Genomic DNA, 26,247 nt, shown 5'->3' with positions numbered 1-26,247 from the left:
GGCTCCTCGTCACCGCGCAACATCCGCGGCCAGAGACCGCTCCTCGCGCAACGCCCCCGCCCTCCCGACGGCTTTTCGTCCACAGACGCCCCTTGCTTCCCGCACCTCCTTCCTCCGCCCCGTCGAGAGCAGGTTTGCACTGGGAACGCCAAGTTTCCTTTCGACACGAGAGCCCCCCGCCCCCCCCCCGCCCAGCGCGCTCCTTCACCTGGCAACGACATTCGCAAGCCCGGCGAACTCCGTGGGGCTTCTCGGAGCGGGAACACTCGCACGATCAAGCGAGCCTCGGAAGGGCTACTCACGAGTAAACCCCGCGGAAATCTACCGGGCTTGCCTTGCGAGCAATCAAGGAGGGTAACTGAAATGATCCGACGCCGCTTCCCGCGAAGAAGACCCAGGCCCCCGGGAAATTGCCTGCATTGCAGAGGGTTGGACTAGATGACCCCCGGGGACCCTTCTCTGATCCCAAGGATGTACTGAGACGGGGGTACTGACGGGGTACTTACCCCAGGGGAAGCACCATAGCGGGGCCCGCGCCGCGGGGTTGTCGCCGAAGGGCAGATCCGACGGCAGCTGCGGAGAGCTCCCGGGGGCAGCCCCGGCAGCGGCAGCAGCAGCAAGGGCGGCGCTTGCCGGACCTCCGCGCTCATAAAGCGCCCGGCGGGGATCCTGGCGAGGCTCGGCGGGTGGAAGGGTCGAGGGGGCGGGAGGCGCCGTCCGGAGCGGGATCCGCGGGGCGCGAGCGGCAGCGCAGGACCAGGCGCGCCCGCAGCAGGTCCCGGCGGAGGCGGCAGGGAGGCTGAGGCGGCTGCTACCGCGGTTGCCGCTCCTCCTCCTCCTCCCCCGAGGGGGAAACTGGAGCCGGCGGAGCCCCTTCCCGCCCCTCCCTCGGGCTCGCCCACCGGGGCGGCCCGGCCCGCCCTCCTGCTCCGCCTCCGCGTCCGAGGTCCGCGCAGCGCGCTGCTTAGAGACCTCCCTCTCTCCGGCTCGGAGCCAGTGACGTCTGCCTTTTGTGCCCGTCGCGGCTGCCGCCTGCTTCCTCGGGAGACCGGGCGTCTCTCCCACGTGCAGCGCGCCCGCGGGCTTCAGACATGCTGCGGGTTGCGGAGTAGGGTTGCCCCCTTTCAGGGCGTGAAGGAAACTTTCGCGGGGAGGGGTAGCCTTCTCCCCAGAGAAGGGGACAGACGGCGGACTTGTGGGGAGGGGAGACAAGACCACCAACACAGCCAGATACTTAGCTGTCATTTAAAAAGAAAGTCAACCAGACATTTCTGAAGAAAGTTAGAGCAGAACCCGTGGAGAGACAGCGCTAGGGCTTTGGCGCTGGCCAGAGGGCGCCGTTGCTAAGGACACTTGATCGCGGTTGCTAGGCAATCGGAGGATGGGATGCTGACACTCCTACCTGGAGTCCCTCCCAGAGCACCAGGAGAAGCTGGATGGAGAGAGGTGGGGGGGGGGAACATGTTTGTTAAAGCACTGTCCTAGTGTCAGCATGATTTAATTCACTCCCAAGTGTGCTTCTTTCTTTACAGAATGAAGCACAGTTGACTGGATTTGATTTGTTTTACTTTTCAAAGTAACTCCCTGGAAATAAATGGTTTCCTTCTTACTGGCATTGCCTCTGATTTTCCATAACAGATGGGCTGTCTATCGTGGATGCTTTAGTTGAGATTCCAGCATTGCAGGGGGTTGGGCTGGATGACCCTTGAGGTCCCTTCCACCTCTCCACAACCACTACTGGCCTGCTTGGCATCAGTGGGCTGTTATTTATTTATATACAGAGAGAGGTGTGTGTACTTAGGAGGGTGGGTAAGAATAATGCAAAATGAATTGGCAAATGCACCTATAAAATAATGAAATACCTTACAGCTGCAGCAAGTTAACATTCCTAAAAGCTGTACTTTAATACAAGGGGGTTTTGTTTTGTTTTTTGAGGTGGACAAAATGTTTTGCATGTATATATGTGTTTTGCTGAGAGTTGTGAAACTGCACAAATTTGTTGCAACTTGCTGTATATTCTTGATTTTCTTGATTTCCCACCCAGCTTGCTTGCTTGTGTCAAGCTTGCTTGTGTCCCCCCCCCCACTCCCCACTCCCCACTCCCCACTCTTATATTTGCAACAGCCCTGTGAGGTAGGCTGGGTTCAGTTAATATATGTACATAAGCAGCAGGTCTCATCACTCAGTAGATGGTGGGATGTGGGGATGCAGGCAGCCCAATCCATATGTAGCACAGCCGGCCCAGGAAATCCAGCTGACGTCCCTGGGAAGCAGTTTGTTTCCCCCTGTCTTATGTGGTAGGTGGGTAGCTCAGCTGGCAGAGCACCAGACTCTTAATCTGGGGGATGTGAGTTCGAGCCCTGTGTTGGGTGAACTATTCCTGCATTGAAAGGGGTTGGACTGGATAAACCTTGTGGCACCTTCCAACCCTATGATTCTGCGTATGGTGGTGGGAACTCTTAGGTCTTGCCCCACTCCACCAGGTTGCAGCCCCTGCCAGGTGCCCCCTTTTAGCTCCAGACTCCAGCCAGCATCTCAGGCTCTGGGGCTCAGGAGAGGGAGCAGTCATACCTCCTCTCTCCCACCCTCACATCCCCTCTTGCCCAGGGCCCTGAGATGGAGCCCGGGCACCAATTTGGCGGCAAATCATCCAGGAAGGAGAATAAAGTCACTTTTTTGTCTGCTTCCACAGGTAAATATAATGTGAATGGTTACAGATAGGTAGCCGTGTTGGTCTGCCATAGTCAAAACAAAAAAAATTCCTTCCAGTAGCACCTTAAAGACCAACTAAGTTATAATGTGAATGACATGGATGAAGGTAAATGCCCTTCTGACCCCTGCATTAGTGTTAGAGGAGAGATAAGGGAAATTGGGAATCTTGTGAAATCTTCCATCTTGTTTCACCCAGTTATTCAGCTTTTTGTTCACTTGTTAGATAAAGTACTGTATCTGTTTCCCAGCTTCCCTGCAGGTCCCATGGATATTAATTTCTGTCAACAAGATGAGCTGTTCCCAATTATTTTGTTACTTGATTGTTTGGATGGCAGCGCCTACGTAGTCCAGTCAATTGTAGGCATTACTTGGCCCTATTTTACGCTTTTAAAAATACCAGCCATCTAACAGCCCTAAATCTTACATTGGACACTTGGTACTGATCACTCTGGAATATAGCTGTTATGGAGAAAATCACACATTATTTTGAGATTTCATAGAATCGTAGAATCGTTGAACTGTAGAGTTGGAAGGGACCCCCAAGGGTCATCTAGTCCAACCGCCTGCAATACAGGAATCTCAATTAAAGCATTCATGGGAGATGGACAAGGACCTCCAGACACTTTTTATATGATTTTGGCATCATTTCCAAGACAACCCTCGTCACAAGGCTGGCAAATCTGGAGCTAGACTTGAGGATCTGATAACGTCTTTACTTTTCTTTAGAATCATAGAATCCTAAAGTTGGAAGAGACCACAAGGGCCATTGAGTCCAACCCCCTGCCAAGCAGGAAACACCATCAGAGCACTCCTGACATATGGTTGTCAAGCCTCTGCTTAAAGACCTCCAAAGAAGGAGACTCCACCACACTCCTTGGCAGCAAATTCCACTGTCGAACAGCTCTTACTGTCAGGAAGTTCTTCCTAATGTTTAGGTGATCTTCTTTCTTGTAGTTTGGAACCATTGCTCCATGTCCGCTTCTCTGGAGCAGCAGAAAACAACCTTTCTCCCTCCTCTATGTGACATCCTTTTATATATTTGAACATGGCTATCATATCACCCCTTAACCTCCTCTTCTCCAGGCTAAACATGCCCAGCTCCCTTAGCCATTCCTCATAAGGCATCGTTTCCAGGCCTTTGACCATTTTGGTTGCCCTCCTCTGGACCCGTTCCAGTTTGTCAGTGTCCTTCTTGAACTGTGGTGCCCAGAACTGGACACAGTACTCCAGGTGAGGTCTGACCAGAGCAGAATACAGTGGCACTATTACTTCCCTTGATCTAGATGTGATACTCCTATTGATGCAGCCCAGAATTGCATTGGCTTTTTTAGCTGCCGCATCACACTGTTGGCTCATGTCAAGTTTGTGGTCAACCAAGACTCCTAGATCCTTCTCACATGTACTGCTCTCTCTTAAAATATGTGCAACTACAATATGTGCCTATTTTATAGTTTTGTTTTTCATCTTTCATTTTTTGTTGGTTATAATTGTTCTCTCTGTTTTATATACATTATAAAATGAAATAATAATAAAAACCTTCGCCAAAAAACCATCAGTCTCAGGATATCCATGGGTGGAACGAGGGTTGGTGGAATCAATTAAGAACCTGGTGGATGCTGACTGAGTTTACTGGTTTTTTTAGATCTCAGTAATAGTTATCTGATGAAAGATAACTTTATTGGTCAGACAATATATTTGAATTCAATAAATCTGAATGAGCTTTTGCAAGTCAGAATATCTTTAATGTGACACCATTATGCTTAAGGGGCCTTGCAAGGAAAATGAATCAGATTGGTGCAGTTTTATTATTCTGATACTCTCATGACAGAGTTTCCCACATTTGGGTCTCCAGCGGTTTTTGGACTACAATTCCCATCCTCCCTAGCCAGCAAGGACCAGTAGTCAGGGATTATGGGAATTGTAGTCCAAAAACAGCTGCTGTATGTTATTGTCTTTTACTCTCTACAGAGGACGGGGAGAGGGAGAGAGAGAGAGAGAGAGAGAGAGAGAGAGAGAGAGAGAGAGAGAGATTGTAAACAAAGCTTTCCCTGAAGATCTTTGTCAGTGAAGAGGGGGCTAAACCATTCTTCTTAAACAAGATTGACGCATTTTATGTGCGGACTCTGCAGTGCAACACAACTACCAGAGGTCCAAAGCATTTCATTGTCCCACCTTGAAACTTCCTGCATAATACAACCAAGAATTCCGTTCAAACTTTGTGCAGCTAACTGAATCACAATAGCTTCTTTTACCCATTGTATACTCACTATGCTACACTCACACTTGTTATATTTGACCAGCATACTCTACTTTAATGAAACTGTGAAGACCTACATCTGTTAGCTTTATTTTGGAAAGAAGAAGAAGAAGAGGAAGAGTTTGGATTTGATATCCCGCCTTTCACTCCCCTTCAGGAGTCTCCAAGCGGCTAACATTCTCCTTTCCCTTCCTCCCCCACAACATACACTCTGTGAGGTGAGTGGGGCTGAGAGACTTCAAAGAAGTGTGACTAGCCCAAGGTCACCCAGAAGCTGCATGTGGAGGAGCGGAGACTCGAACCCGGTTCCCCAGATTACAAGACTACCGCTCTTAACCACTACACCACACTGGCTCTCAAAAAACGTAGTATGAAAACTAGAGCTCATAAAACATTAGAAGTTTGGGAGTGGGATTCAAACCATGCAATTTTTCCTTGAATTTACACATTTGAATGTTATAAATTGGTATATAACATCATAATTCAAAATTCATCAGACCTGGTTTTTCCATCTATATTCAATGAGATGTTTCCTGGTTGGTTGAATGAAAATATGAAGCTGGTTGTGTTGCAAGGCAGCTGTCGGACACTGCCAAATGCGAGAGGAATGCAAGTTTCCCAGATGACTTGTTGCCCTGAAGAGCATCAGCAGGCTTGGAAATTGTTATAGGTAGAAGGCAATGGTTGAAGGTCTCATCCAGAGAAGCTTCTGCTTGTTGCCTTAAAGAGCCTGTTATGTACTGAAGTTCTCACCCTGGGCCAGCAGGGGGATACTGTAGATACTTATGCAAAAGAAGTATTGAAAAGTGACGTCCAGTGATTGGATAGTTTTGTATGCAAATGAAGGATCGAAAAGTGACGTTCAGTGATTGGATAGTTTTAGAAAATGGCAACAGTTACATTGTTCTGGAGCTCTATATAAGCAGGCTGACTGAGCTTCTCAGTTTAGTTCTGTTCCAGCTTACAAAATAAAGAGCTGCTTTGGAGAAATCGCTGTGTCGTCTGCTATGTCAACCCACAACTTAACACTGGCAACGAGGATGGGATCGATGGACATCAGAGCACAGCCAGATGCGGCCATCCTCTGAACTGAGCTGAATCACTGAGCTGAATCACTGAGCGAAATCACTGAGCGAAATCACTGGACAGAACCAATTCAGAGCTGACTGTTCTGGCTAGAGCAGTGTTTCCCAACCTTGTGCCTCCAGCTGTTTTTGGACTACAGTCCCCATCATCCCTTGCCACTGGTCTTGCTAGTCAGGGATGATGGGAGTTGTAGTTCAAAAACAGCTGGAGGCACAAGGTTGGGAAACACTGGGCTAGAGCACTGTGTTCCATCAATCGCCCTTCACGCTGGCATTGGAATCATGGCTTCACTTGTGCCTCTACTGCCGTTTGCGCCAGCCTCTGAATCATGGGACTCCTACCTCGCTCGGTTTGACTGCTACCTCCAAGCCAACGAGCTGACAGCAGTATCAAAGGATCGGAAGCGGGGCCTATTCCTCAGCCTCTGTGGGCCTGAGGTGTTTGAGACGGCCCAAGCATTGGTTGCGCCTGAAGCAGTCCAGGCAACACCATGGGACACGATCCAAGAGAAGCTCCGCAACCACTACGCACCAAAGCCGTCCAAGGTTGCTGCCCGCCATGCGTTTTACCACCGGAACCAGGCAGAGGGGGAGTCAATCAACAGCTACACCACTGCCCTCAGACAGGCTGCAATGCACTGCGAGTTCTAAGACTTAGACGATGCCTTGATGGATTGAATCATCTGCGGGGTCCGGGACATCCATCTGCAATGGCATCTCCTCGCCAAGCCAGACCTCACGCTACAGAAAGCCATTGAGGAGGCTGTGGCTTCAGAAGCCACAAGGCCAGCAGCCCGTGTCTTGCTAGGGAGCCAGTTCCAGTGCATCACGAAGAGGCCAGCAGTGATGAGGCATCCTCCAGTGAAGACGATGTCGTGCACCAGACAAAGCGGGAGCACAGGAAGTTCCAACAGAAGTCCAAGTTGGAACGTGCCGGCTGTGGAGGCAACCATTCCTGTGCCAAGTGCCGATTCAGAGACGCCATCTGTCGGAAGTGTTCCAGAAGGGGCCACATCACTAAGGTCTGCCGATCGGCTCCGCCTGATACCCCCCCTTCACTGACTCGCAAGTCTTCACTCCAGTCTGCCAAGGAAAGCTGTTTCGCTCTCACCAACTGCCGCTGCCCGTCTGGAACCACGATTGGCCAAACCAACTCGCCTACGCGACGCAAGCTGAATGTCACGGTGCTCATTGAAGGAGCTCCATGTGACATGGAGATTGACACTGGGTCTGCCCTGTCCATCGTGTCTTGGAGCACCATCGAAAGACTGGTACCCATAATGTCCAAAAGGCAACTCGACTCTCACTGCGTACACCTGAGAGACTACAAGGGAAACGACATTCCCGTGGTAGGCATTGGCCAGTTCCGGATCGCCTTCAAGGATTTTTCGGGCCTGCTCCGGCTGGTGGTGGTCGAAGGTCAGCGGCCAAGCTTCCTAGGGCTAGACTGGTTTGATGCCCTCGGCCTGGAAGTCACCGGCATCAACTGCATCTCTAACGCAGAGACTGAGGGTCTGGTCAAAGACTTTGCCGAGGTTTTTGATGGCACTTTGGGGCAATATACAGGTACGCCCATCTCCTGTAGCCTTGATCCACAAGTCGCCCCCATCAAGCTAAAGCCACGCCGGGTTCCCTTTGCTCTCAAGGCTAAGGTGGACGAACAACTGGACAAGCTGATCGCCCAAGGAGTTTTGGAGCCGGTTGATCATGCCAAGTGGGAAACCCCCATCGTCACACCTGTCAAGCCAGACGGGTCGGTGCACAATCAGCAAGGCACTTCAGCAGCACGCTTATCCGGTTCCTGTTGTCCAACACCTGCTGAATTCCCTGGGTGAGGGTAAGGTCTTTGCTAAGCTGGACCTTGCCCAAGCCTATCAACAACTGCCCATCGATGATGCCACTGCTGAAGCCCAGATGATCGTCACCCACCGAGGGGCATTTCGTTCCCACCGGTTGCAGTTCGGGGTGAGTGTGGCTCCTGGCATCTTCCAAAGCCTTATGGAGCGTCTCCTGCAAGGGCTTCCGGGCATGGTACCGTATTTTGATGACGTTTTGGTGTCCGCAGACTCACACCAGCAGCTGTTCGAGCGCCTCCGTGCCGTGCTGACCAGGTTCCAGGAGGCCGGACTCAAGGTAAAGAGGGAGAAGTGCCAGATCGCCATTCCACAGGTGGAGTTCCTGGGCTATCTTATCGACGCCTCCGGCCTTCAACCGACCACATCCAAGATCCACGCTATCCAGCAGGCCCCCATCCCAAAGAACAAGACAGAGTTGCAGGCATTCCTGGGGTTGCTGAACTTTTATAACATGTTCCTGCCCCACAAAGCTACGGTGGCTAAGCCTCTTCACTGACTCCTCAGCACAAAGACGGCTTGGTCCTGGGGTCATCGGGAGACGGCCGCCTTCAACGCGGTCAAGGCTCTCCTTTCATCGGACGGTGTGCTGGTGAATCCAGCCCGCTGGTCCTTGCCTGCGACGCCTCACCTTTTGGCATCGGCGCTGTCCTTAGTCACCATTTTCCAGACAGAAGAGAAGCACCGCTCGCCTACTTTTCCAGGACGCTATCTCTGATTGAACGGAATTACAGCCAGCTCGACAAGGAGGCACTGGCACTTGTGGCTGGAGTGAAGAGGTTCCATGAATACCTCTATGGCAGGACTTTTGACCTCATCACTGACCACAAGCTGCTCCTAGGCCTCCTCGCCAGTGATCGTCCAACTCCACTGGTCCTCTCGCCGCGCATGCTGCGATGGACTGTTTTCCTGGCTGCCTACCATTACCGGCTCGTCCATCGCCCGGGGAAATCAATGGGCCATGCCGATGCCCTCAGCCGTTGCCCTCTTCCAGCATTTGTGGAAGACCCAGCTCCAGCTTCATCGCTCCTCCTGATTGAGGATCTTCCGGCAGCGCCTGTATCGGCTGCCACTGTGGCCTCTGCATCTGCCCAGGATTGCACCATCAGCCGTGTGCTCAACTGGGTCTGGAGGGGGTGGCCACAAGGGCCTTTTGCATCGGAGTTCCAGCCCTTCGCAACCAGACAACATGAACTCTCGGCTCATCGCGGCTGTCTGCTGTGGGGAGACTGCGTTGTGATTCCCCAAATACTCCATCAATGCGTCCTGGAGGCTCTGCATGTTGGCCACCCGGGAATTGTCAAAATGAAGGCGTTGGCTCGGTGTTACGTCTGGTGGCCTAACATGGACGATGCCATCACTGCCTGGGTGTCCACCTGTCAAGCTGCCAAGAATCAAAGCCTGCACCACCAGCAGCTAAGGGACACACCTGGGAGATGCCAAAGACACTCTGGTCGAGGGAGTACATCGATCTGGCCAGCCCCTTTCACGGCCGGACCTTTATGGTAGTGGTGGACTCCTATTCCAAATGGCTGGAGTTGACCCTGATGCCCTCCACCACTACCGAGGCCGTCATCCGGGTGCTGCGAGGCCTGTTTGCGACGCATGGGTGTCCTGATGTCCTTGTCTCCGACAACGGACCGCAGTTCACGTCAGGCACTTTTGAGCGGTATCTTTTGGCACTGGGCATCCGCCATGCCCTAATGGCACCATTTCATCCATCCAGCAATGGGCAAGCGGAGAGAATGGTGCGCTCGGCAAAAGAGGCACTGGCGCGCCTGGACCAGGGAGACTGGCATGAGCGGGTCGCCGAATACTTGTTCATGCAGCACACCACCCTTCATGAGGCCACAGGGTGGAGTCCTGCTGAACTGCTTATGGGCCACCGCCTCAGGTCCCCGCTCGACCGGCTGCATCCGGACTTTGTCGTGGCTGAACCCCCAGGCTGTGCCAATGCGCCACGGTCATTTGTTCCAGGAAACCAGGTCTTTGCCCGGAACTATGTGGGGGACATTCATTGGGTCCCAGCCACAGTAGTGGGCGTCACTGGACCTCACTCCTACCAGGTGGCACTCGTCGAAGATGGACGCTTGTGGCGCCAGCACATAGACCAGCTTAGGCGCAGGGTTGGGGACTTGGACACTACCGTGGTGCCCCCAACTCATGGCTCCAGAAGAGACACTTACAGATGGCGAGGCTCCACCTACAACTCCCTCGCAAACTGCCAGTGTGGAGCCGAACCAAGTGTAGAGCTTCAGAGGGTCTGCCAGACTTACCACAGGCTCAGACCACTCCACTTGCGGAGGCTCCATCCACAGCAGCGGATCCAGGGGATTTGGTTTCAACGCCACCTAGGGTCGCACCACAGCCTCAGCAAGAATTGTGTGGCCCCCGGACATGGCTACCAGTCCCTGGCGGTCTGGCAGAGTTTCCAAGCGCCCAACTTATTTAAAGGACTATGTTGTTGGACATGTATCACTGTTGGTCTAAGTATGGGAAATCTAACCGATATGCTTTTTTTAAATATATATATATAAATATTTATTAAGGTTTTTGTAGAAGAAAAGTATAAATAACAAACAACATTGCTTATATCATAACAAAATTTCATAACTTGTTTAGACTTCCTCGCGTCTCCTGCTCCCACTTACATTGTTAAAAAGTTTTTTCAAGCAAATTATCATCTTGTTTGCAATCTTATATCCACTCGTTTAAATATAATCTAATAGTTCTCCCAAAGAGTTTGTCTTTTCCTTAATAATCTAGTTTAGTGGTGGCCAATTATTTAAGATCAAGCATCCTTCTTAACATTCAGTCAAGTTACAATATTTTTGTAAATAAATTTTAAATTTCTTCCAATCTTCTTCAATCCTTTCTTCTCCCAGGTCTCGGATTCTGCCGGTCATCTCTGCCAGTTGCATATAGTCTATCAGCTGCATCTGCCATTCTTCCAGTGTGGGTAGATCTTGAGTCTTCCAATTCTTAGCAATAAGTATCCTTGCTGTTGTTGTTGCGTACATAAAAAATGTTCGGTCCTTCTTTAACACCTTCTGGCCGACAATACCCAGGAGGAAGGCCTCTGGTTTCTTAGTGAAGGTATACTTAAATACCTTTTTCAACTCATTATATATCATTTCCCAGAAGGCCTTCACTTTAGGGCAAGTCCACCAGAGGTGAAAGAATGTTCCTTCATTTTCTTTACATTTCCAGCATTTATTATCAGACGAATGGTATATTTTGGCAAGTTTAACTGGGGTCATGTACCATCTATATATCATTTTCATTACATTTTCCTTCAAAGCATTACATGCAGTGAAGTTCAGCCCAGTGGTCCACAACCTTTCCCAGTCCTCAAACATAATGTTATGCCCAATATCCTGTGCCCACTTTATCATAGCTGATTTAACCATTTCGTCTTGTGTGTTCCATTTTAACAGCAAGTTATACATTCTTGATAATACCTTAGTCTTTGGTTCTAACAATTCTGTCTCCAACTTCGATTTCTCCACCTGGAACCCTAGTTTTCTGTCATTTTTAAAAACTTCTTTAATCTGGGCGTAATGTAACCAGTCTCGCACTTTACCCTCCATTTTCTCCAAACTCTGCAATTTCCAATGGTCACCGTCTTTTTCTAATATTTCCCAATATTTTGGCCATTTGGCCTCCATATTGGGTCTTTTCCGGGCCTTGGCTTCCAGAGGGGACAGCCACCTCGGAGTTTTATTTTCCAATAAGTCTTTGTATTTTGTCCAGACATTAAATACTGCTTTCCTGACAATATGGTTCTTAAAGGCCTTATTGATCTTAACTTTGTCATACCATAAGTATGCATGCCAGCCAAAAGCATTGTTAAAACCTTCCAAGTCCAACACATCAGTGTCCTCAAGAAGTAGCCAGTCTTTTAGCCAGCAGAAAGCTGCGGCTTCATAGTACAGTTTTAAGTCTGGCAGGGCGAAGCCCCCTCTTTCTTTCGCATCAGTTAATATCTTAAACTTAATTCTGGGCTTTTTGCCCTGCCAGACAAATTTAGAGATATCTCTCTGCCACTTCCGGAAACACTCCGTCTTGTCCACAATTTGCAATGTTTGAAACAAAAACAACATCTTTGGCAATACATTCATCTTAATAGCAGCAATTCGGCCTAACAAAGAAAGCTTCAATTTTGTCCAACTGTCCAAGTCTCTCTTAATTTCAGACCAACATTTTTCATAATTATCCTTAAATAGACTCAGATTTTTTGCTGTTATGTTTACCCCTAGGTACTTTACTTTTTTAACCACAGTTAGTTCTGTTTCTCTCTGAAACCGTTCTGACTCTGTATCTGTCAAGTTTTTCCCCAACACCTTAGTTTTCTGTTTATTTAGTTTAAATCCCGCCACCCGACCAAAGTCTTGAATCAGTTGTAATACTCTTTTTGTACTAGATTCTGGCTCCTGCAAAGTCAGGACTAGGTCATCTGCAAAAGCTTTAAGTTTATATTGTTTCGCTCCGACCTGAATCCCTTGCACCGACCGGTCCCCTCTAATCCTATTCAAGAGCACCTCCAGAACCGAAATAAATAACAGAGGGGAAATTGGGCAGCCTTGTCGTGTTCCTTTTTCAATTTTAAACTCTTCTGTAACCACATTGTTAACTATCAATTTAGCCTTTTGTTCTGAATATATTGCTTCAATCCCATTTTCAAAACCCCGTCCCACTCCCATTTCTTTTAAATTTCCCTTCATAAATTTCCAAGAGATATTATCAAAGGCCTTCTCCGCATCTATAAAAATTAACACTGCTTTTGTATTTATGTTTGTCTGCAAAAGTTCCAAAATGTCAATGATGTTCCTTGTGTTGGCAAACATATGTCTACCTGGGAGAAAGCCTGCCTGATCTTTATGAATTACTTCATTTAAAACTCTTTTAAGTCTGCTTGCCAAAATATCTGCGAATATTTTGTAATCCACATTTAAAAGGGAGATGGGACGATAGTTCTTGAGTTGTGTCTTCTCAATTTCCGATTTTGGTATCAATGTGATGAAAGCTTCCTTCCACGATTCCGGCGCCTTCTTTCCCTCCATAATTTCGTTACTGACCTCCATCAATGGTTGTATCAAATAATCTTTTAATGTCTTATAATACTTGGAGGTCAGGCCGTCTGGCCCTGGAGATTTGCCCAATTTCATGTTCTGAATGGCTTGTTCAATCTCTTGTCGTGTTATTTTGCTGTTCAGGAGTGATCTATTTTCTTGTGAAAGTTTTTTAAGTCCATTTTTTTCCAGAAATTGTTTAATCTCAGCCTCATTCTGCGGCCCTTGAGTATATAATTTTTTGAAGTATTTCTGAAAACACTTTCTAATCTCCACGGGGTTCTGAATTTTTCTTCCTTCAATTTCCAAATTTGTGACTACATTTAACTTTTGTCTCTTCTTCAACTGCCAAGCCAGCAGTTTCCCACATTTATTTGCTGATTCAAAAGTTTTTTGTTTCATTAGTTTGATCTTCCATTCTATTTCCTGGTTCATCAGTTTAGAATATTGTGCCTGATGGAGTTTAATTTCTCTCAGAATCGGCTGTGACTTCGGATTCGATCTTAACTTCTTCTCTAACTCTTTCATTTTCTCCAAGATCTTGTCTTTCCTCTCATTTTGTGTTCTTTTTTTTACAGCATTCTGTTGTATTAAGAACCCCCTCATCACGGCTTTGCTTGCATCCCAAATGATTCTTTTTTCCACCGTAGTGCTCATGTTTATCTCAAAATAGTCCTTCAAAACTTTTTGGGCCTTCTTAATAATCTCCTGATCTCTAAACAAATTGTCATTCATCTTCCATCTAAAGGAACCGGTTGGTAATAGTGTCATATCCATTTTCAGTGCATTATGGTTGGAGCAGGTCTTTGGGCAGATTTCCACTTTCCTGACCTTGGGTGCCAGACCTCTAGTTATCCATATTTGGTCAATTCTTGTCCAAGTCAGCTGGGCTTCAGAGAAGAATGTTCCTTCTTTTCCCAAGGGGTTCTTCGTTCTCCAAATGTCAATCCAGTCCATATTGTCTGTCATTTCAAAAAAGGTCTTTGGTAGTCTGCCATCTTTCGTAACATTTTGGCTTTGTGACTTATCCATGTGAGTTGATACGACTCCATTCATGTCTCCAATCATAATGATGTTGTCATAGTCCAGATACTCCAGCATAGTCTCATGCAACTTATAAAATTCCGATTTTCCTTCATTTGGTGCATAAATTCCTAATAGCAGAATCTTCTCTCCTTGGTGTTGTATTTCGATTGCCAAAATTCTTCCATGTTCATCTTTAAATAGAAATTTAGGTGACAGGCTCTCTTTTGCATAAATCACCACGCCTCTCTTCTTTACTGTGTCTGAGGATATAAATTCCTGACCGAGTCTTTTGTTTATTAACACTTTTCTATGGAGCCTAGTCACATGTGTTTCTTGTAGGCAAATAATATCCAATTGTTCCTTTTTTAATATATGAAAAATTTTCCTCCTTTTTTCCGGAATATTACAGCCATTTATGTTCCAACTCAACAGTTGCAGAGACATCCTGAATAAATCTGGTTATTTTTCTGGGGGTGGTACCTTGTTCGCTGGGTCTTCAGAATCCAAGGGTGCCGGTGCCTCTGGTGCTCCAGGCCCTGAGAGTAATTCAAGTCCTTTTTGAAGGTCTTCTCCGTACACGTTTAGAAAGTTATCTCTATCTTCCAATGTTCTAATTTTAATCTTCTTCCCTCTGAAAGTAAAAGATAGTCCTTGAGGGAAGTCCCACCTAAAGATGATTGAGTTACTTCTCAACAGTCTTGCTAACTCCAAATACTCAGATCTAAGATCCAAGAGTTGTTTAGGAATGTCCTTGTAGATTTGAATTCTTTTGTCCAAAATGTCCAGTGACTTTCCGTAGTGCAGACCCAGAATCTTGTCCCTTTCCTCCTTCAATCTCAATGTTATCAAACAGTCTCTGGGTTTGTCTTTCTTTATGAGTCTTCCAAGCCTGAAAGCTGATACAATTTTAAAGTCTTTTTCCTCTAAGTTCCAGAACTTGGAAAATATTTTGGTCAGAAACTCAGCTAAGTTGTCTTCTTCCACTTCTGGGACCGACCTTATCCTTAAATTAGTCTCCCTGTTCCGTAATTCAATCATAGAAAGGTAGGTCTGGTGTTCTCCTACTTGTTTACTGAGTGGTCTCACCTCTTTTTCTAACTTTCCAAGTCTTTGGCTGGTATCCTCAGCCAATTTCCGATTTTCACCTGTAGCCTCTTTCAATTCTCCAATTGCTTGTGCATTCTGTGCCACTTGTCCAGTTAGTCTATTTAGACATTCTATGTTTTGGTCGATTTTAAATGTTTGCTCATCAGCTTTTTTATCCAAGGATTCAACTCTCTTATCCAAAGATTCCAATTTTTCATAGATTTTCTCTAAAATAGAAACAGTTGTTCCAGAGGCCATATCTTCCCATTGTAATTCCTCAGTTTCTCCTTCCCCTGCCCTTGGCAAGGATGCAGCTTCTTCCTCAGAAAGCAGGATAGGCACAGACGATCTACGTGGCTGTAAAGCTGTGGCTAGGGTTGTTTGTCTAGTTCTTACTCTAGATTCCTTTTCTTTAAGCTCCTTTTCTTTAGGCTCCTTTTTTCTTGCACCACTCATTCCAAAATTATCTAAAAGTCAAGGACAAGCTGAGTTGTTTCCCATGGGAAAGAGACGGCCCAGATGGTAACAGTCAAACAGGAGGCCGGGAAAGAGAAAGTAAAACAATGCCACTGCTGTAAATTCCAAAACCTCTAGGGGGAGCTTAAAAAGTCTTTCGGGAAGAGATCAATTCCAATAAAGTTCATAAAATCAAAATTAATGTCCAGGAGCCTTCAAGTAATAAATTTTAGCAGAGTTGGTATTAAATGAACACAATGTCTCAAATAGTGCTACTGGTATTCTAAATGGTGCCTCAAAGTAGCAATTCCAAACCCCCTCAGATTATTTCCAAGTTTGTATTCAAAGTATCCAGATCTGCAGGCTGACTGCTACAGTTGCTCAGGCAGTTCCAGCACCTGGGTTTTTAACTTAAATTGTAATTCCAATAGGAGAAGATGTCACAGTCCAAATTAGAAACGCAAAATCCAATGCTTACAGTCCTATTCTGCTTCAAAGGAGGTTCAGTGGGTGCTCAGATCCATTAGGTTAAAAGTTCACTCTCTGCCTCCACTCCTCCTGCTTTTTGCTTTGAAGTTCAGTAGCAGCGGAAGACGGACTTCCTTTTTTTTCGTCAATCCGCTTTCAGCCAAATTCCGTAGCTTTTAAAACTTTAAAATTTTTAAAGGTCCTTATTACTCACGGATTGTTGCTTTCCGAACCATAAATTCGAGGAAGAAAGGTCAGCGCTCACCGGCAACAGCTTCGCGGCTTCGCTCCGTTGATTGCGGAGCGACCCTCAGCGCCGCTACCCCCTCCGCGATCCGGAGCCCCTTACGGGGTTCCTTCAACGTTTTGGGGGCAGCTCCTGGCGCCCGCCGGGTCCCAAGACCGCAGGCTTCTGCCGCCTGCGGTTTTCCGATGTGGGTCTCCGCTTCGCCGTAGCGGACGACCCGTTTCAACGGAGCTTCCCTCTCCTAGTTAGAAGAGGGCAGCCATTACCGTTCGCGCTGCCTCCGGAAGTGATCCTAACCGATATGCTTTTGTGCCTAATTGAACCATTACGTGTAGTGCTGTATATAAGGGAACCATTACGATTGTAACTAACGCCTTATCTCGGTGGGGAGGGTTGTTATGTACTGAAGTTCTCACCCTGGGCCAGCAGGGGATACTGTAGATACTTATGCAAATGAAGTATCGAAAAGTGACGTCCAGTGATTGGATAGTTTTGTATGCAAATGAAGGATCGAAAAGTGACGTTCAGTGATTGGATAGTTTTAGAAAATGGCAACAGTTACATTGTTCTGGAGCTCTATATAAGCAGGCTGACTGAGCTCCTCAGTTTAGTTCTGTTCCAGCTTACAAAATAAAGAGCTGCTTTGGAGAAATCGCTGTGTCGTCTGCTATGTCAACCCACAACTTAACACTGGCAACGAGGATGGGATTGATGGACATTAGAGCACAGCCAGATGCGGCCATCCTCTGAACTGAGCTGAATCACTGAGCTGAATCACTGAGCGAAATCACTGGACAGAACCAATTCAGAGCTGACTGTTCTGGCTAGAGCACTGTGTTCCATCCATCGCCCTTCTCTCCGGCATTGGAATCATGGCTTCACTTGTGCCTCTACTGCCGTTTGCGCCAGCCTCTGAATCATGGGACTCCTACCTCGCTCAACTTAACTTAACCCACAACTTAACAGAGCCCCCCATTTTCCCCATCCTGAAAGCACAGTGGTAAAGGAGGATGGTTGACTCCTGGGATAGTTCAGTCAGAAGAACAGTAATTTCAGGGTCCTGGGTTCAAGTCCCACTTTGAGCAAAAAAATCCTGCATTTCTGACCCTTGTGATCCCTCCCAACACTAGGATTCCTCCTGCTCTTCCAGGGTTTTCTTGCTGTAGTGAATGGTGATGGAGGACCATCCTCTGGGTACCAGGATATTAATATTATCCTGCTGTCTTGATATTCTCTCTCCTCTTGGCAAAGTAGGAAAAGTCAAGAGCATCCTTAAAGCCACTTCAGTGAATGGAATTTAATATGTATGCAAAGCATTTATCTCTCCCCCCACCAGTTCATTGTTAGCTCTTAAAATACCAAACCTATGCCAATACAGATACACGCTCTTCAGATTAATACATTTATAAGCACTTCTCTGCCATCAGAGCTGTCAGCTGTTTCTGACATGTTGCTGCAGGGCTATCTAGTTTATGTCAGAAAACTAACTGATGCACTCTAGGTGAAGCAGATGCAATATTCCCCCCAGGAAAGCATAAAGACATAAACAAAGTAATCCTATACTTTGGTGGTGGGGGCGGGGGGGGGCAGAGATACACCACTGCTAAAGGCAACAAGAGCTCAGCCCATGGCAGAAAAGGAAAATGTGGCAGAATATTTTTTTTTCAAAGATGCTGCTAAAATACCAGTCACACCTCCAGCATCCTTGACATCCACACAGTACCCAGACATGGAGAGACCCAGCCCATTTGGATAATCTGTGGGAGTGGCCACAACACCCACAGTGCCCTACTATTACAGGCAACACACACAGCTCCCAAGCAACCCCAGGAAGAGATTCAAGACCCCAACTGCCATACCTCACCCTCATGCAGAAGGATCCAGCCTCAAGGGCCAATCAGCTCCCCCCTGGCAATCCTCACCCCCCCCCCACAGCCACTGGGCTTCTTTTCCTCCTAGCAGTCCAGTCCTCTACAGGGCTGTAGAACACAGGCCAGTTCCAGGCATTTTGACTGATAACACTTCAGTGCTGCATATCAAGAAGTATGGATTTCCAAACGGGAACCAGTGACTGAAAAATTAAGAATTTCACATGATTCTGTGAGGATTATCCCTAAACTTTAAGTCAGTAGAGGCTTAATGAAGAAGGTTCTGTCAGCAGGATGAGGTCCACGGCCAGCCATACAAGTGCATAAAGCAAACACATTAGCAGTTGAATCAAACAAAATATTCGGGTTCTCTTTGGAGCTCAATATTCAAAATTTGCAGGCCTACACTTCTCATTCTTTAATTTGCAATATTTGCCTTTGGTATCATTTTTCACATCTGCTTTCCACACAAGAAGCACACAGGAGCAAGAGATCAGTTGTCCAAAGCAAAACCTGCAATACAGAAACCTTCTGTGCAACCTTGGGAGTGCCATACCTTGTTTTCTGGCACTGCATTGGTGTAACCAGAATGGCACCTCTACCTAAGTACCTGTGTGTTTGTTGTGGAAGTTTCAGGGTTGTGTCAGGTGTTCTACTACCAGGATCAGTTTCCATGAAAGTTTGATCCACTTTTCTGTGCTGCCTTCCTGGTCTGCTTCCTGGAGGCTTCCTGATGGGGGGCTCCCCATGGACATCAGGTGGGCCCCTGTGAGAACGGGAAGCTGGACCAGATGGGTCCCTGGTCTGGTCCAGCTGGAACCTGCTCGTGCCTGTTGACCCTTGGTTGGATCCAGCAAGGCTCTTCTGGTTTTCTTAGTTAATCTAACAACTCAACCCTAGTATTTATTTTTTATTTATTTTTTAAAAACCTAATAAAAGCTAAGGAGTGTGAATAAAGCAAAAAGTGAGCATATTTCTATAAAACCTTATTTCTATGAATACCATCCAATAGATATATGAATGGTAAATTCCATTACATTTTTCTCATATCCTCAATCAAAATGATTAATGAATTAATAAACTAATTATTGTTACATCTCTCTCTCTCACGCCCTCAGGCTCCCTCCCTTATGACATACCTCTTGGCTGTAAACTTGTGTGGTTTCGTAATCTCTTATTTAACCATAACTCTTATTTTTGAAAGCAAATGAATAGCTTATTCATTATTCATGAATAGCTTATGTTCATAAATAAGCCCAGTTCAATTCAGTGGGACTTATTGCCACCTAAACAGGTACAGGAGTCATAGCTAAGGCTACCTATTGCATGCACACCTACCTAGGAACAGGGCACTTTGAACTCAAAAGAACTTATTTATAAACAGGCACCTGCAAAATTACACAGTAAGTGAATTTTATAGGTGGTCTCAAGTGAAGCTATACTCGGAGTAGACTAACTGAAATCAAAGGACTAAAGTCATGACTTACTGTACTTAAATCTATTGATTTCAACGGATCTATTCTGAGTATGACTTACATACGACTAAGTGTTTCATGTCCTTTGCCAATTGCAATTCCAGACTCTAAACTATTTCAGACTCCTTATCATACTGGCAATTCATAACATGCTGCTCTTAATTTCCTGCAATGATACGGCATTGATCTGGCTTAAACATGGGGAACAAATGGACTCTGAAATATTAAGATTCCTTTGAGATAGCTGAACACTTTATTCATTGCATTTTCCACACTCCACTCAATCACTGCAGATAATTCGTCACTACCTAGGGTTAGAAGTAACTCCAAATGCACCTACTTTATCTACTAGCAGGGCCAACCTGATAAGGAATAAACAGCAGCAGGGGACGGAGATCTACATTGGGGACAAGGGTGGGAGGAGACCAGCAGCGCCTCCTATTTGCCAAGAGGTTGCTTTGAGGTGGCATGGGGGGCACTGCTGAGGCGGAGGCAGGTCCAGCCTTCAGGGGGCAATGCATTCCTTGGAGACAGGATCTGCTGCCCTTGTGAATCCTGCCTCCTTCGGTAATCTCCTCACCTTTCCTCAAGGTTGTGTGCATGGTTTTCCACCCTCATTTTATCCTCACAACAACCTGAAATAGGTTGTTCCTGAGAGAAAGAGTAACTGGGCCGATATCATCCAGTGAAGTTCATGGCCAAGTGAGAATTTGAACCCAGATCTCCCCAGGCCCAGTCCAAAATTGTAACTACTACACAAAGTGTTTTGCTCGGGAGGGATTTGAACCATCAGCCTTCTAAGCTTTAACTGACATGGATACTTAGCATTTGAGTAGCACCTTTTCTAGGGTTCAGAGTACTTCACAAACATCATCTTTTGGCCTTATGACTAGACCAGACTTATTACCCTAATATTGCAGTTCTGAGGGTGAGATACAATGGCTTGCCGAAAGTCACCTAATAAATTCAGAGCAGAGGTAAGATTAGAACCAGGGGGTTCTTATTAATGGTTTTAAATACACCTGCTTAGAAAATAATCCATGGTAAATACACTTGCCCCATCAAACAAAATGAGACTTCTGAGAAACATGCCCAGGAATGTGCCATCAGTCACAACACTATGCTGTGTCTGCAAAATGTTATCTGATGACAGTTTCAAGTCATCACCTGGTCAGATTAATCACTGAACACTGTCACAACAACGCAAAGTAAAGAGACAAGCATCTCAAGAATTGTATTATTGAAAAGTACACAAAAGAGGAAAGTACAAATGTACATAGAAACACATTAAAGTGCACAAGATTTTTTTAAAAGCATCATGGGTAAAGGAATTTGCAGCAAAGTCCATTTGATGTGTCTGTAACCTGGAAAGGAGGCCACGTGAGAGAAAAGAGCCAGTCTGAATTTTGGCCATTTGAATTTGGGCAAATACTTCTTTGGGGCTTGCTGGCAAGAAGCAGGTGTATGTGTATCAGGGGGTTTGTGAACGCTGTTGTTGTTATTTTGGGATCGATGCTATTAGTGCAGCTGCCTGCCATATATTCCTCCTTGCTTCCCTCCTGCTCTTTCCGTACACGTCCAGTATTTTTGCATTGCAAGGAAACTGGCACTGGAAAGCTGCCTTGGAACATCTTAGCACTCAGGGAGCAGAAAACAATGCAACACACTCCTCTGAGACGCTCCGCTGGTAGCAAACTCCTGGGGAATCAGAGCAAACACAGGTGCAAACACAGAAAAAGGAAGGGGGGAAATCACTGCCCCCATACTGGTTTTATTTTTCTCAAATGCAGCCCCCTTTCATGGAGTGCACAAGCCATGCAGAGGTCACTTTTCTCAAAACTGTTTCAGAACTAAATGCACAAACCTAACCATACCTATGTACCCAGAAATAAGTCCAGCTGAATTCAGTGGGGCTGCTGCCAAAGCAAACAGCGTTAGGATTACAACCTAAGTTGTTACGTCATTTGATATCCTTTTTCTTTTTAATGCCCACAAGTATAAAGTCCAGCAAACATAAACCCGTCATTCTAGGCATTAATATTGTTGTTGTTGGTGTTGTTTAGTCATTTAGTCGTGTCCGACTCTTCGTGACCCCATGGACCAGAGCAGGCCAGGCCCTCCTGTCTTCCACTGCCTCCCGCAGTTTGGTCAAACTCATGCTGGTAGCTTTGAGAACACTATCCAACCATCTCGTCCTCTGTCGTCCCCTTCTCCTTGTGCCCTCCATCTTTCCCAAAATCAGGGTCTTTTCCAGGGAGTCTTCTCTTCTCATGAGGTGGCCAAAGTATTGGAGTCTCAGCTTCAGGATCTGTCCTTCCAGTGAGCACTCAGGGCTGATTTCCTTAAGAATGGATAGGTTTGATCTTCTTGCAGTCCATGGGACTCTCAAGAGTCTCCTCCAGCACCAGAATTCAAAAGCATCAATTCTCTGGCGATCAGCCTTCTTTATGGTCCAGCTCTCACTTCCATACATCACTGCTGGGAAAATCCCAGGTGGAAGAAGCCTGGGAACGTGGGGTTCGGCAGGGCACCAGGAGCGCCTCCCCTACTTGCAGGGAACCCCATTTTGGGGCTCCGGAGCGAAGTGGGGTGAGCGGCGCGGTGCTGCGAACTGATTGCTACTTTCACGGAGGGAAGCCGCATAGCCATTGCCGGAGAGCGCTGACTTTTTCCTGTCGACAATTGGACTCTAAACAAGTACCCATGAGTAAAAACGGAAAATTGGATCAAGAAACACCCTAATTTGGCACTGAAGCAGGAAGGTTCAAAACAGGAAGTCCGCCTTCTGCTTTTTGTAAATAGACTAAAGCAAAAACCTTGTAAGCTAATAGCCTGGAAAGTTGTTTGTAAAGGTCGAAATTTCCTTCATTTATAACCACTAAAACCCCCTTGGAAGCAGGAGAAGGGGGGGGGGGAATCTGACTGTTTAAGCCTGCAAGAGAGGGAGTAAAGAAAAATAAGTTTCCACTGTCTCAAACCTGGGAACGGGGTGTCAGAGACAGCAATTGTTGGAGACATCCATTGACTGTGAATGGAACATTTTGACAGATAGCTAAAAAAGAGAAACAAACTGATTCCAATGTTGCCTTCTGCATTCTAAAGAAACAAAATATTTGAAAATTGAAAGTAACTTTCTTTTGTTGGACATGCTTTAAAAAGATGGACACAAATAGAAATTGTCTCCTCTAGAGGGAGCTTGTTAAATTGTTGCTGCAGTTTACTTGGCGACTTAACAGCTGCGAGATTAAGATCGTGGGAACAGTCTTTTGACCTTGAATAAAAATGTGTTGGGAGGAAGTTTTGTCTTTTTGCAAGACAAATGCTTTGCTGGAGCAGTTGCATGAGAAGATGGATTTGATGAATGAGAAGTTGGATTTGATGACTGTTGTAGTCAGTGAATGTGGACAAACAGGGAATACTGACACAGAAATCATACAGGGACCAACTCAGGGAACTGGTTCGACTGGGCAAGTGCAAGGGCAGATGATAATGGAGGAGGTTGCGGTTGCACCTCAAGCAATACAAATGAAGAGATCCGAGGCCCTTCAGGAGCATAAGCCGCTGTTTTGGAAGATTGAATTTGGAGTGGGCCAGGGGCGCCTGGAGCTGAGGAGACTCTTAACTTTGGAGGGACTTTGAAATATGCTGTTAAATATTTTTTGGATTATATTGATGACTGTGGGGAGTGGGACTGTGGGAAATGGGCTGGTCTGATGAGGGGAGATGGAGACAATTATGGGCTGGAATCCCCCAAAGACCTACTCCTCATTGAGAAAGGAAAGAAATCAAGAAAGAGACCAACAAAAGACAAGGAAAAGTGCAAGTATAAACAAGAAGAAGAAGATATGCAGAAGGGGCATGGAAGAGATTTAAGAGCCTCGGACATAAGATTACCAGGTTGATGGACTAGATGGAATGGACAGTAAGGACTGACATAACCCGAGACCAGGAAGAAGGGACGTTGGATGAAAATTGGAAGAAAGCCTATAAAGAAAAACTTTTATTTTGGGAATTAGTGTAAAATTAATGAATATTAGGGAAAATGTTGGAATGAAACTGTCTGGCTTTAGTAGAAATGATATAAGGAGTTATGTATAAATAAGCATTAAGTTTTAAGGTATTCTACGGTAAGATAAGGTTAAATAAAGTAAGGCAAATTGAATAACAGAATATGGTGAAAGATGGAAAGGATTTCCTGAGTTAATTAATAGGTTAGACTGTCAAGATAAATTATTCAATAATAATTGAAAAAGAGGGAAAGAATTTGCTGAAATAATTAATTAAGCTAGAATACAAAAAGGGAGGTGTGAGGAGGTCAAGGAAACAAGCAAATGAAAGATAAGATATGTAATATGGGATTTGTATTTTTCTTTTTTGTGTGTGTGTTGTTGTATTGGTTTTTATGTATCTTTTTTCTTTTTCTTCTTCTCTTTTTTGTAATCTTGAAATTCTTAATAAATATTATTTATTTATATATATATATATATATATATATATATATATATATATATATATATAATACATCACTGCTGGGAAAACCATAGCTTTAACTATACGGACCTTTGTTGGCAAGGTGATGTCTCTACTTTTTAAGATGCTGTCTAGGTTTGTCATTCCTTTTCTCCCAAGATGAAGGCGTCTTTTAATTTCATGGCTGCTGTCACCATCTGCAGTGATCATGGAGCCCAAGAAAATAAAATCTCTCACTGCCTCCATTTCTTCCCCTTCTATTTGCCAGGAGGTGATGGGACCAGTGGCCATGATCTTTGTTTTTTTGATGTTGAGCTTCAGACCATATTTTGCGCTCTCCTCTTTCACCCTCATTAAAAGGTTCTTTCATTCCTCCTCACTTTCTGCCATCAAGGTTGTATCATCTGCATATCTGAGGTTGTTGATACTTCTTCCAGCAATCTTAATTCCAGTTTAGGGGTTCATCCAGCCCAGCCTTTCGCATTATGAATTCTGCATATAAGTTAAATAAGCAGGGAGACAATATACAGCCTTGTCGTACTCCTTTCCCAATTTTGAACAAATCAGTTGTTCCATATCCAGTTCTAACTGTAGCTTCTTGTTTCTCAGAAACTGAGAGATTTCTCAGAAGACAGATGAGGTGATCTGGCACTCCCATTTCTTTAAGAACTTGCCATAGTTTGCTATGGTCAACACAGTCAAAGGCTTTTGCATAGTCAATGAAGCAGAAGTAGATGTTTTTCTGGAACTCTCTAGCTTTCTCCATAATCCAGCGCATGTTTGCAATTTGGTCTCTGGTTCCTCTGCCTCTTCTAAATCCAGCTTACACTTCTGGGAGTTCTCGGTCCACATACTGCTTGAGTCTTCCTTGTAGAATTTTAAGCATAACCTTGCTAGCGTGTGAAATGAGTGCAATTGTGCGGTAGTTGGAGCATTCTTTTGGGGACGCAGGTGGCGCTGTGGGTTAAAGCCTCAGCACCTAGGACTTGCCGATCGAAAGGTCGGCGGTTCGAATCCCTGCGGCGGGGTGCGCTCCCGCTGCTCGGTCCCAGCGCCTGCCAACCTAGCAGTTCGAAAGCACCTCCGGGTGCAAGTAGATAAATAGGGACCGCTTACCAGCGGGAAGGTAAACGGCGTTTCCGTGTGCGGCTCTGGCTCGCCAGAGCAGCGATGTCACGCTGGCCACGTGACCCGGAAGTGTCTCCGGACAGCGCTGGCCCCTGGCCTCTTGAGTGAGATGGGCGCACAACCCCAGAGTCTGGCAAGACTGGCCCGTACGGGCAGGGGTACCTTTACCTTTTCCTGGAGCATTCTTTGGCACTGCCCTTTTTTGGAATTGGGGTGTAGACTGATCTTCTCCAGTCCTCTGGCCACTGCTGAGTTTTCCAAACTTGCTGGCATATTGAGTGTAGCACCTTAACAGCATCATCTTTTAAAATTTTAAATAGTTCAGGTGGAATACCATCACTTCCACTGGCCTTGTTATTTCAGTGCTTTCTAAGGCCCATTTGACTTCACTCTCCAGGATGTCTGGCTCAAGATCAGCAACCACACTACCTGGGGTGTATGAGACATCCATTTCTTTCTGGTATAATTCCTCTGTGTATTCTTGCCACCTCTTCTTGATGTCTTCTGCTTCTGTAGGTGCTTACCACTTTTGTCCTTTATTATTAGTACTAATAAATATGCTGCCATGCTGAAATTCTATACCCACATGAAGCTACTCATTAAAAAAGCAATTATTTTTTAAAGATTTCTGGAGCACTTCAGCACCTGCTAATGAACATGGTTACATAGGTGGAGCGTGCTTTCCTGCCAACAGTAAATATAATCCTTTTCTAAGAAAAGTACGGAAGGAAGTATAGATTAGGTGTGTGTAGAAAAAGCTTGACAACATAAGATGGGCCATGCCTACAATTTTTTAGTCAAATTATACATACACCCTCACAATTTTTTTATGTCACCCATCTTATCCACATGCACACAAATGCTCACATAAAAAAAACAACACCCTGAGTTTTGAAAGGGGCCAAAAAGCTTATTCCCTCCCCAATCTTTCTTTCTTTATGCTGGTTCACAGCCCCAGAACAATGCTGCTTTAGGACACAGGTCTGCTGCGGGTGAGCCATACCAATCAGGGTTCATATAGTTTATATTACGTTTGGTTCCTGA

At 45.9% G+C, this 26,247-nt stretch overlaps 1 protein-coding gene and 1 long non-coding RNA gene across 3 annotated transcripts in view; one reads left to right on the top strand and one right to left on the bottom strand.

Moving 5' to 3' along the window:
* SEMA5A (semaphorin 5A) overlaps positions 1-917 on the bottom strand; it is a 163,398-nt gene extending 162,481 nt beyond the window's left edge. For both annotated transcript variants that reach the window (XM_083748584.1, XM_083748586.1), the window contains exon 1: positions 507-917. The gene's annotated coding sequence lies outside the window, so the exon portion shown is untranslated. The remainder of the gene's footprint in view (positions 1-506) is intronic.
* Positions 918-3,441: 2,524 nt separating this feature from the next.
* LOC310848996 overlaps positions 3,442-26,247 on the top strand; it is a 37,966-nt gene continuing 15,160 nt past the window's right edge. The window contains exon 1 of the long non-coding RNA XR_014566717.1: positions 3,442-3,641. This is a non-coding gene — a long non-coding RNA (uncharacterized lncRNA). The remainder of the gene's footprint in view (positions 3,642-26,247) is intronic.

This window comes from Podarcis gaigeae (assembly GCF_964106915.1).
Source record: "Podarcis gaigeae genome assembly, chromosome: 7".
Classification (NCBI taxonomy): Eukaryota; Metazoa; Chordata; class Lepidosauria; order Squamata; family Lacertidae; genus Podarcis; species Podarcis gaigeae.
The sequence above is the reverse complement of the archived record's forward strand: the minus strand, read 5'-3'. Positions and strand labels throughout refer to the sequence as shown.